Source organism: Nicotiana sylvestris, chromosome 7, assembly GCF_000393655.2.
Source record: "Nicotiana sylvestris chromosome 7, ASM39365v2, whole genome shotgun sequence".
Taxonomy (NCBI): domain Eukaryota; kingdom Viridiplantae; phylum Streptophyta; class Magnoliopsida; order Solanales; family Solanaceae; genus Nicotiana; species Nicotiana sylvestris.
The window spans coordinates 59,882,863-59,893,787 of NC_091063.1; positions in this window are offsets into that span (position 1 = coordinate 59,882,863).

Below are 10,925 nucleotides of genomic sequence, written 5' to 3' on the forward strand. Positions count from 1 at the left end.
AAGTCTTAATCAAATGCATTGCTCTTTATTATTTATTATTATCTTCCATATTGTTTCTTTCTACAGCGTTATTATTACTTTTTCTGATGAACCGGTGACTGTGACATGTAATAAGGTAACGCAACATGAGGATAGTGATTCGGCTGAAGAAGATGAGATACATGAGGAAGTTGTCAGGGATGTTGAAAACTTTGAAAATAAGCCTAAGTCCAACCTGGACGAAACTGAAGTAGTAAATTTGGGGGACGTCGAGACCGTCAAGGAGACTCGCATCAGCATTCACTTATCGCCAATAGAGAAAGAAGAGTACATTCGTTTCTTAAAGGAGTATGAGGACATTTTCGCATGGTCGTATGATGACATTACCAATTTAGGCACGTCCATAGTAGCTCACAAGTTGCCTACCAATCCCACGTGTCCGCCGGTGAAGCAGAAACTCAGAAAATTCAAACCAGATATGAGCCTGAAAATCAAGGAGGAGGTTACTAAGTAGATCAAATCCAAAGTCCTCAGGGAGGTTGAGTACCCAACCTGGTTAGCCAACATCGTGCCAGTTCCGAAGAAAGATGGGAAAGTCAAAGTATGTGTTGACTATCGAGACTTAAACAGAGCAAGTCCCAAGGACAACTTTCCACTGCTGAATATACACATCCTGATCGACAATTGCACCAAGCATGAACTCCAATCCTTTGTGGATTGTTTTGCAGGTTATCACCAGATCTAGAAGGATGAAGAAGACACAGAAAAAATATCTTTTATTACTCCATAGGGGTATACTATTACAAAATGATGTCATTGGGTCTAAATAATGTTGGAGCTACTTACATGAGGGCCATGACAACCATCTTCCATGATATGATACACAAAAAAATAGAGGTGTTTGTGGACGACATCATTATCAAATCCAAGAGGGTCGCAGATCACATAGTGGACTTGAGAAAGTTCTTTGACAGGTTAAGAAGGTACAACTTGAAACTAAACCCCGCAAAGTGTGCATTCGGGGTTCCTACAGGAAAGTTACTTGGATTCATTGTCAGTCGTCGAGGGATCGAGCTGGACCCATCTAAAGTTAAGGCTATTCAGGAGTTACCACCGCCTAGTAGCAAAAAGGACGTGATGAGCTTCCTAGGACGTCTTAACTATATCAGTCGCTTCATAGCATAGTCCACAATCATATGTGAATCCATCTTCAAGATGTTGAGGAAAGATGCCGAGACAAGCTGGACCGAGGATTATTAGAAAACTTTTGACAAAATCAAGGAATACCTATCCACACCACTAGTCTTGGTTCCGCCAGAGCCAGGATGACCTTTGTTACTCTACCTATCTGTATTGGATAGAGCCTTTGGATATGTTCTGGGACAACATGACGAGACAGGGAGAAAGGAGCAAGCCATATACTACCTAAGTAAGAAATTCACACCTTATAAAGCATGATACTCTCTGCTGGAACACACTTGTTGTGCTTTGACCTGGACAGCCTAGAAGCTGAGGCATTACTTCTGTGCCTATACCACATACCTCATATCCAGTATTGACCCGTTGAAGTACATCTTTTAGAAACCCATGCAAACCGAGAAGTTAGCTAAGTGGCAAATATTGTTGAGTGAGATCAATATTGTCTACGTAACTCAAAAGGCGGTCAAAGGACAAACATTGGCAAACCATTTTGTTGAAAATCCGGTGGGAGGACAATACGAACACCTAAAACGTATTTTCCTGATGAAGAGGTATCAGTCGTAGGAGAGGACATTATCGAAGCATACGACGGTTGGAGGATGTTCTTCGACGGAGCTGCAAATTTCAAAGGAGTGGGCATTGGAGCGGTTTTGGTATCAGAAATAGGTCAACATCATCCGGTATCTACTATACTTAGATTTTCCTGCACCAATAACATGACAGAGTATGAAGCCTGCATACTGGGGCTCAACATGGCATTCAATATGAATGTTCAGGAGCTATTGGTAATTGATGATTCAGATTTGCTCGTGCACCAGGTACAAGGAGAGAGGGTCAAAAAGAATTCCAAGATATTTCCATATCTATACCATGTGAAGGAATTGAGAAAGAGGTTCATGAAGATAGAGTTTCGGCATGTGCCTAGGATTCAGAATGAATTTGCCGATGCATTGGCCACCTTGTCATCTATGATACAGTATCCACACAAGAATTTTATTGATCCCATCCCACTGAGATTCATAATCAGCCGGCATATTGTGCCCATGTTGAAGAAGAAACAGATGGAAAACCTTGGTTCCATGACATCAAAGAGTACTTGGCAAAAGGAGAATATCCCGAGCATGTGAACCACACTCAGAAACGTACACTTTAGAGATTGTCCAATCACTTTTTCCACAGTGGAGGAAACTTGTATAGAAGAACTCCTGATTTGGGATTGCTAAGATGTATCGACGCAAAAGAGGCTTCTAAGCTATTTGAGGAGATACATGCTGGAATCTGCGGCCCGCATATGAATGGTTTTGTCCTGGACAAAAAGATACTTAGGGCTGGTTACTTTTGGATCGCTATGGAGATATATTGCATCTAGTATGTCCGCAAATGCTACCAATGTTAAGTGCATGCCGACATGATAAAAGTGTCGCCAAATGAGCTCAATGCAACAAGCTTACCTTGGTCATTCGCCGCCTGGGGAATGGATGTCATCGGTCTGATCGAGCCAACTGCTTCAAACGGGCAGAGGTTTATTCAAGTGGCCATTGACCACTTCACAAAATGGATAGAGGCCGCATCCTACAAAGCTATAACCAAGAAAGTCGTCGCAAACTTTGTCAACGATCGTACTGTTTGCTGATTCGGAGTCCCCAAGTCTATTATCACTGATAATGCCACCAATCTCAACAGTGATCTGATGAAAGCCATGTGTGAAACGTTTAAAATCAAGCACAAGAACTCCACAACATACAAACCTCAGATGAATGGAGCCATAGGAGCCGCCAACAAAAACATCAAGAAGATACTAATGAAGATGGTAGAAAACCACAAACAATGGCACGAAAATACCCTTTGCTTTGTTGGGATACCGTACTACAGTTTGTACATCAACCGGGGCAACTCCCTGCATGCTGGTTTATGGTACTGAAGTTGTCATCCCAGCCGAGGTAGAGGTTCCTTCTTTAAGGATCATACAAGAAGTTGAACTCAACGATGCAGAATGGATAAGGAGCCGCTATGAACAATTGGAACTTATAGATGGAAAAAGGATGAACGCAGTATGTCACGGTCATCTTTACCAGAACAAAATGCCTAGAGCTTTCAATAATAGGGTCAAACCAAAACAGTTTACACCAAGACAACTGGTACTGAAGAAGATTTTCCCACATCAAGATGAAGCAAAATGGAAATTATCTCCCAACTGGAAAGGTCCTTACATAGTTTACAGGGTGCTAACAGGATGAGCACTCATACTTACAGAAATGGACGGAGAAGTCTGGCCAAAACCAATCATTTCAGATGCAGTCAAAAGATATTATGCTTAGATGTTTCACATTCACATGATGTAATTAAACTACGCTTGACCTGATTCCCGTTTAAGAGGGGATACGTAGGCAGCCCTGTGGGTTCGATCATATCATAATAAAATTTTCATTTCCCCAAAGATCAGGAACTGGGGCAGAATTTTGAGGAGGACCCTCAAAATTCTAATATGAGAAAGCTGCAATGTCTCCGAAATATGTTACAGTCACTAGTTCATCTAAAAACTACTTGATATTTCGCTATGTTTCTAAAATGACACCACTTTTGCATATTTTCGAAAACTCTATTTTCGTAACAGCCAGGTGTTACCTAGGGAAACTCAAACAAAGCAAGGCCAGCGGGCAAAGGCACGAACCAACCTCCCCTTACAAAACTTACAATTTTTCTTTGGGTGCAGGCACATATGACGTAACAGTAACATCCGCAAATATATACACGCAACAAAATCACTATCAATCGGACAACCAGACACCGAATATATCTCCAGCTAAGAAATATTCTACTCTTATTTGCCTACCATTTGCATGGGACTAACCCCTGACCCGCATCCTGCATGAGACAAAACTCTGTCTCCATCTTGCATGAGGCTAAGCCCTGCCTCTATATTTGTATGAGGCTAAGCCCTCCCTCCATATTTGTATAAGGCTAAGCACTGCCTTCATTTTCATGGGACTAAGCCCTGTCCCACATCTTGCATGAGGCTAAGCCCTGCCTCCATATTTTCATAAGGCTAAGAACTGCCTTCATTTGCATGGGACTAAGCCCTGTCCCGAATCTTGCATGGGGCTAAGCCCTGCCTCCATATTTGCATAAGGCTAATCTCTGCCTTCATTTGCATGGGACTAAGCCCTGTCCCACATCCTGCATGAGGCTAAGCCCTGCCTCCATATTTGCATAAGGCTAATTTCTACCTTCATTTGCATGGGACTAAGCCCTGTCCCGCATTTTGCATGAGGCTAAGCCCTGCCTCCACATTTGCATAAGGCTAATCTCTGCCTTCATTTGCATGGGACTAAGCCTTGTCCCACATCTTACACAAGGCCAAACTCTGCCTCCACATTTGCATAAGGATAATCTCTGCCTTCATTTGCATGAGACTAAGCTCTGTCTCCATACCTACATGAGGCTATACTCTGCCTTCAACTTACATTCTTTCACCAACACTAAGCGCTATCTCTCCAGCACTATCTATTTGCTCCTCTTTCGGGCTAAGCTCTGCCCTCAACCTCACAAGACTAAGCCTTGTCTTGTTAAATATCATTATTGCATTTTCATGGGATAAAATATCAGCAATCTGTCCAAAGGCGTCATAGTCTAAAGGCATTATCCTCATAGCCGGAAGACACCATGCCATGGCCTAAGGATCTCTCAAATTTGCATATCATTATTCAAAGGCGTCATGGTTCGGAGGCACCATCTTCATGGACCGAGAAAATCATTTCATGGCCTGCAAATCCCTCACTGAATAATTCATGACCCAGGACATCATGGTCTGAGGACGTCATCCCTAGCTGTCCAAAGACAACTTTCATGGTCCAAAAGGGAATCTGCATGATGTTTAAGTTTTCGCACAAATACATGTTCGTAGCATCTCTTTATCTGTAGGTGACTAGGTAAGAAACCGCTATCCCAGCAGGAGAAACCTCGCTCCAGTTCCTTCAACCATCTCAAACTTGACCATTCACCATAACCACTCTTTCATCCATCTCGAAATATCGTGTCCGTTCTTGTAATGACTTCATCGGTATATTCCACCGATGAATCTGGAACTATACATGGCCTGATTCTTGTAAAACCAGGAATATATAGGTAGCTCAAAGACCAGAGTTCGACCTCTATTTTTCAAAACATCACATCCGATCAAAATTGACCATCATTTCTTTACCCGAAAACTCTCCTTCTCGGGTAAAAAGGGGCAGCTGTTGATACCCAATTTTTTCCTACAATATTTTTGAAATGCATATATAACTTTAAAACTATGCATTAGCATCAATGAGCATTTTCCCGTAATTTTTACACCCTTAAATTAATTTATTTCAATATTTTCTTCATATAAATAATTGTAAAATTACATCACAAATGAATTTAGAACATGTCTTGATTTAATATTACTATTATAGGTCCTATTGAGTCTAAATTATTTCATAAATAGCCAAATTGGTACCTTTTGGCTATAATTGCAATAGCTTTGCAATTATAGCCCATGCATACATTTCTGATATTATTTTACGAGAAATTAGTCCTCCGTATTTTTGAATAGTAAATAACTATTTTAAAACATTTCCATGCATGATATTCATTTTTTCTAATTAGAATTATTTTTTAATCAATTGTTTTGAGTATTTAATAAATAGCCTTTTTTATTTTAATTTTGTCCTAAAATTAACCAGCCCAAATACCCTTTACAAACCAGCCCAAAAGATCCCAGGCCCAATATCCACCTGCCTGACCCAAACCCTGTGGCCAATCCTGGCTGTTGATCACTTTTGATCAACGATCGGGATATTTCCTACTATAATTAAAGCTACCTACACCTCCCAAACCCTAATCATTTTCCACTTTTTCCCTGCCGTCACCTATTCCCTCATCTCTCAAATGCTCTCTAACTCTAACCCTAATTCACCCTCGCCATCACTCACCTACTGCCCTCCTATGGTGGTTCTTCACCACCTCAGGCCTCTAATGGCCTCCGCTATGCTATGGTATCTCCATTTCTTGGATCCTTGAGGAGATTCTTAAGGGACCTAGGCGGTCTGTTTACACCTTGGGGTTTTCTTGCCTATTTCAGGCCATTTGACTCGATCTTGAGTAAGATCTTTCTCATTTTTATCCGTGGACTCCTAAGTCTATGTCCTCATCTATATTTCACTTCTAAATAAAACCTAATTTTATCTTTGGTTTTCTCAGATCTGAGACGGATTGAACGTACTTCACATGTTTTCTTGAAAGTTTCCTGTTTTTTCAAGTGATTTTCCGTTCATCCTAAAACTAGGGTTTACTGAAACTCGTCTTCTCAAAGATTTCTTGGTTTTCGAATGTTAATCATATGTTCTTAAGTATTATTGATTGATTTCTGCTAAAATTGTCTGGACCCTAATAGATTTATGCTGAAACCCTAATTTTCTTATATTTTACTTTGATTCTGAGTCTTTCCGTGTTACTTGTTACATTATTTTGTCAGTGCTTTGATTTTCACGATTTCCCCTTAGTCTAATTCAATATCTTGCGATTTTTGCCCTAGTCCATCTCTATTAGGGTTTCTGATTCAATTTATCAGCTAATTTCTAAAGTTCTATTTAGCCTAGCTTTCTATTTGTGGAAACTGATATTTTTCCCCGTAAATCAGTACTACTTTGAATTTTGATATACTGATTTGCTCTGTCAAAACTTATGTGTTGATTCTTGATTATTTCCCTTGTTTAAAACCTTAATGAGTTTTCTTACCTTTGGTGTAATTATTAATTGGTGCTGCTAGCCTGATTTTATGCTCTGATTTTCATAACCAACTTCAAATTGATTTCGGAGTTAGTTCTTGCCTTATTTAACCTAGCCTTAATTACTGATTGATTCCATATTCAATTTTCCTTAAATTAAGTAATACTAGTCTGATTTTGTGGATAATTTGTTCAGGACTGACTTCACTTGATCGATTGTCTGATTATTTCTTACCTTATTAACCTTGCTCTGATTTACTAAAGGAGTTTGTATGAGACTTCCTTAAATTAAGTATCATTTATGAGATTTTATCCCCTTAATTGAGTCATGACTGATTGTTAATTGATTTCCATACCTTATGTGCATATGATTGGATCATTACCTTATGTGTCCTACTCTATTGCATACTAAAAAACCCCATTGTTCTGATTCTCGGATAGACATCAGTTCACAATTTACACACACACTCAAAACCCCATTGCATACTATATTCTGCACTCTTTTCCCTTAACTGGTATGTCTCTAGTTGCATTTGACACCCAAACTCTATGTGTTTCGTCCGTGTATTAGTTCATTGGTTATGAATTTGGCCTACTCTCTTATTCACTTCTTTGTTCAAGCATGCCTAAAGTTGTCCTGCTTTGTGTACAGCTAATATGTTTACACTTCACATGTTTATCTAATGTTTAAATAGCCTGTCTGAGTTATGCCTAGCTGTGTGATCTTGCCTATGGTTAATCCTGCTTGTGTGTCTATCCTCTACATCTTTGCTCCATGTTTAGTTGTCTACTATCCTGGTTAAGTTGTTAAGGTTATAAGTGTTCTATGTGTATTACTACATATATGTCTCCCTGCACCCCATTTATGCACCCTCAACAAGATCTCCATGTGTTCCCAATCCCCTTTTCACCCCTGTGTGCAAACAAACATGTTTGCTAAGGTGTCTGTGGAACTGAACCTTTTATGATATATTGACTGTCTACTGAATTTGCTCTCCTCTGAATTATTTTCAAATGTGTTCTTCTAAAACTGGTTTCATTCCTAGCATTTTTCTTAAAACTGGTCTATTATAGAAGATCTTTTACTCCTAAGAATTTATCTCCACAGTGTTTTCACTAAGTCTTTTCAAGCACTCTCACTTACTCTTAGATTATTATGTTATGCCCCTCTAGTATGTGTACCTTGAGATTTCTCCGAACTCTGGCATATCAGGGTTGGCTTTTCCACACTGTACATAATCAGTCTTTATTTGAGAAAGTCTGGGTCTGAGCACTGCCCGCGATCCTTGAAGTCCTTAGGGAACTCTGGCACCTCTGGACATGAATTGGGCTATGAAATCCTTGACATTTGAGACTACTGAAGGCCGGGTGCACCAGAATTTTCTTTGGGCCTACTTCAAGCTTCCTATAGCTTAATTTATATTTTTATTCAATCATTGGTCTATAATAATTAATTGTAAATAGATATTGGGGTGACTAGTGAAAAGGGAAGGTAGTTGTATGGTAATGTGGGTAAAGCTGAATAGATAACATGCCTATAGGTGTTTGCTTTATACTATTGTATGTTAGATAACCTGCCTATGGATTTACTTCTTTCAAAAGCACTCTGCTATTGCATGTTTGAAAACTTGCCTAGATGTTTACTCTAATCACTATTGCATGCTAGATAACATGCCTATAGGGTTTACTTTGGCTTAAATGTGCTTTATTAAATAACCTGCCTATAGGGTTTGCTTTGGTTGAAATAAGTTCTGCCTACTTTGTTTTACATGATTAGATGCCATGCCTTTAGGGGATAAAATAATAAGGTTCAACTTTCAATGCAGTATATATTCAAATCAGTCTCTTTAGAAATCATGCATGTAGGTTTAATTGGTTGTCAAACTTGCTCAATCAGTATGCTTGTCTAATAAGAACTAATAGCAGTTTCACTCATTAGAGATAGAAGTCATGTCCATAGAGTATTACCATGTGCATTTAGTGCTAAAACTGGAGCTTCATACGGTGTCTTGCTAAATGTCACTAGAAAGCATTCCTAAAGGATAAAAGAACTTCAAATTGTTTCGCAGAATCGTGACTGAATATATACACATAGGCAAGCCTTAGGATGCTAAATAATTGGAAACTAGTTCTGTTTATGTGTAAAATTATCCAGGCTTAATAGGCTATAAAACCAGTAGGCAAACTGGTTAGGATTCTGCTACTTCCCCTTAAACAAACACTACATGTTCTGTTTTGTGATTGGTCATCTAGATATCATATTCCTAGGCTTTCTGAACTTATTCAAAATCAGTTGTTTGAGACGTGCTGCTTATTTTCTTATGTACATGTGGAGATAAACATGACCCTTAACTGCTTTTCCCCTATTTAATTGTCCTATATGTTCTTTGCTTGTCGCCTAGATTTTCCCTTTTAAACACATTAGGCTGTCTAGAACTACCCAGATTTAGAGGTTCTAAACTCCTCCAGGACCACAAGGAAGGGACACATAGCAGCACGCTTAGAGGTCATTAATTAAACTCGCTTATATAACCACTAAGGGGAGGGTAATGGGTAGTAAAAGGATATGAGGACCTACGTGCTAATGTCACGTGTAGCCCCTCTAGTTGGGGAGGATTACCTGGCATTGCACAGATTGATCCTGTAGGCTAATCAACTTAGGACTTCCCTTTCCCAACTCCCCTATATGTTTAAATTCTATAAACTTCCTTTCCTTTACATATACATATGTAAGTTGTCCAAATCTCTCTTACTTTCATTATCTGAATTTCATTGATCATATATGTATGTGAAAACTACCTTGATTTTCAAGCATGTGTTGAAATTGTTTACTTACTAAAATTACTAATTCACATAGTTTAAGTTCGGCTGGGACCCACCGTTGTAGACCGCGAGGGGTGCCTAATACTTCCCCTTAAGGTTATTTCGAGCCTTTACCCTAATCTCTGTTAATGCAAACTAGTTACATGAGTTAATTGCTCTAGGTGTCATAACGCACCATAATCCCTTAGGTGGCGACTCTTCAAATACCCAAACCCCAAAAGGAAATGAGTTGTTCCCCCATGAATGTCGAAACCCGGACTTTCGCGAGGGAAAAAAGGGGAACGACAGCTAGTATGTTTGGTTGAGGTCACGGGGGCCTCCGGTGTGTTTCGGATGCTCAACGGATAATTTTGGACTTTGGAAAGATAGCAGATTATCTTGGTATTTTTGCTGCAGAAGTTTGAACTTCATGTTCATGAAGAGGAGCTCGCATTCGCGAAGGAGTGACCAGTGAAAGCATCGTGAATGGTAGGAGTAGGATGCATTCGCGTAGAGGAAAAATGGAATAGCTGGGACCCCAAGGATTGGTTATACGCGTTCATGTATAGGAGAACGCATTCGCGAAGGGTCTGCAGGTGAAGCTGTGCGTTCGCGAGAGGACACTCGCATTCGCGAAAGAGGAATTTTGATTTTTGGATTTTTGTTGTACGCGCACACGAGGAGATGGTCGCATTTGCGCAGAAGGATTACATGGGAAGTACTTAAACATTTCAAAATTGAGGGTTAGCCATTTTTGTCAAAACTTGAGTTTGGGAGCTCGGATTTGGACGAGATTCTGAGGGATTTTTTGAGATATCAATTGGGTAATGATTCTTAACTTGATTTTGGTTATATACCACTAATCTATCATTAATTTTATCATTTAATTATGAATTTGGGGTGAAAATTGGGATAAATGGAAAGAAGTTCTTCAACTAAGATTTCGAGTTTTGATTGGGATTTTGACATCGAATTTAGATAATTTTGATACGATTGAACTCGTGAGTATATGGGTGATCATATTTGGTAACTTTTGCCCGATTTCGAAACGTGGGCCTGGGAGGCTTTTTGGGCAATTATTTCCAATTTCTTGCCTTAGCTTTGATTTCATTAGTTAGATTAGTTTCTTGTAGCTATATTTATGTTATTAATCGATATGGCTAGATTCGGGCCATTTGGAGCCGGATATTCGCG